Raw genomic sequence first — 2,232 nt, 5'->3', positions numbered from 1 at the left:
AAAGACTCTACTATCCTTTGTGATATCCAGCATTGGCCAAAGTAGCAAACTCTGTCATATGTGGTGGTACGTTGTTAAAGCTCTGGACTGACAAATGAAATTAAAAAAAAAAAAAAAAAAAAAAAAAAGGCACTTAATGGTGCTTTTCTTTTTTAATCTTTTCTCCACTGTTTTATTATTATCATATTATCTGCTAAATCTGATTTTTGGATAATATACTACTTACCTGTTCTTTCTCTTTATATACTTTTCCTCAAATTCCTTGCTTTTTTTTAATAGTTCAATTTTCATATAATTGATATATACATACATATATATCACAGGATTTACACTTCAGGGCTTTATTTCACCAAGTACTTTGTTTTGAGGCCTCTGGAATACTAGTGCTTCTGACTGTTTGAAGAAAACAAGTTCTAAAATTAATCTTTCAGAAAGAACAGGTTAATAGTTTAAATCCTCTTAATTTAGCTTGGTTCTGGATCAGATCCTTGGAGGGTTTTTTCTACTTCATTGTCTTTTTTTCTGCTTGTATTTGAAGTATTTTCTTTGTTTGTGCTTGAGGGGAGGAAGTGTCCTTCCAAGGTTCAAGAAATTTATTTAGAAATTCATATATGTAGAGGTAGTGGTGTGCTGACTCAGAATCATAGTACCATGTTTCACATGAGTTGGAAAATGCTTCTGTGAAAATGAACTTACTGTAATAATAGGTTAGAATTGGAATGTGTACAAATGATGCCCAAGATCTTTCTGTCTAGTTTTGGTATGATGATTCGGGGGGGATGGAAATCCATCTTCCTTGTTTTTTTTCTTTTAAATATTTTTCCTGGACAAGGTATCTCAAACTTCTGAATCTTTAATGTATTAATCATTTGTTCTTTGTCAAAATACTTAAGAATGGCAAGAAAAGAATCCATGACAAACATTTTTCTTAGGCATGACAGCACAGTTCTTAATTAAAAAATAATAATTCAAACAAGGTAAGAAACCATAGACAACCAGTGAAACAATTTTTTCATCAAGAGAATAAGAGAATTAAAATACAGTATGTGCTATCATTTGAGCTTTTCCTCCCACTTATGACTACAGAATTTGTTCATTAATTTTAGATAAATAGCTTGTAAAATTCTTTTAAGGATGTACAAAGCCTCCTTCTTCTTTGTCCACCTTTACTGGAGTTATTAATTATACGCTATCTGTTTAAATTAAAACATTTCCTACTAATTAAACTCTTCCAAAGATAAGGAAGTACTTTTGTATTTATAGATCATGATTTTGGGGTGTAAACGATCAGATTGCTTTCAGAACAGAGGGAAACCTGTACTGCTCTGCCTTGACACATGGATTAAAAAAAAAAAGTGTCTGTTCAAAACAATAAAACTGCATTAAGCAGAACTGACATAAATGTTCAAAATGTTTCATTTGAATAAAAAAATAATAAAAGGAATTACTTTTCCAGAGTGTATAAAATATTATTTCTTATGTTCAAAATTCTCAGCTACTGCTATGGCAGCCTTCAGTGCCACTGTTTTAGCTCCAGGGTGTTTCTCCCCTCAACATCTACTTGCAGTGAAGATGCAAATTGCCCAGCCCTTTCGCCATCCTCAGAGAGGACCTGCTGGAGCACTGCACTGCTCCTTCTTGCTTTCATGCCAAAATGTCATGTCAATGCCAAACTCATGTCTCTTCCTGACCTAAAGTTTTCATATGGACAAAAAGCATGGATGGATAAGGCTCTGCTGTGTTCAGTGGAGCATCTATGCCTTAATGTAAAGATTCACCCTATTATAAGTCTGTGGGTTGTTTTTTGTTTGTTTGTTTTTGTGTTGTCTCTCTTCCCCCCCCTCCCCAGTGATCAGAAAGGCACACAGAACCTTCTCACAACTTCTAGACTTGGCAGAGGTTCTCAAGTGTCAGGTAACTGACTGCTTTACTTAGCAATTATATCAGTATACCAGGTTAAATAATAGTCCGTTTCTCTCGGCCACCAAGCTGTCATTTTTGTATGATTTCTGTGCAATACTTGCAGCTTTTATTTAAAAAAAAAAAAAAGATAAAAATCAATATTAATGCTCCAATGTGTACACACATTAACAGTAACAGACTACATATACAGTCTTTGCAAACTAAAATGCATAGTTTAAGTCACCGTGAAGGTGGTTCAAGCTTTTGCTTTGAAACTGATTCAGTATCTACATACTCATACAATTAAAGCATTTTGGTTGATAGGTGACT

The sequence above is a fragment of the Cygnus atratus genome, chromosome 13 (genome assembly GCF_013377495.2).
Source record: "Cygnus atratus isolate AKBS03 ecotype Queensland, Australia chromosome 13, CAtr_DNAZoo_HiC_assembly, whole genome shotgun sequence".
Classification (NCBI taxonomy): Eukaryota; Metazoa; Chordata; class Aves; order Anseriformes; family Anatidae; genus Cygnus; species Cygnus atratus.
This window is presented reverse-complemented; position numbering follows the sequence as displayed.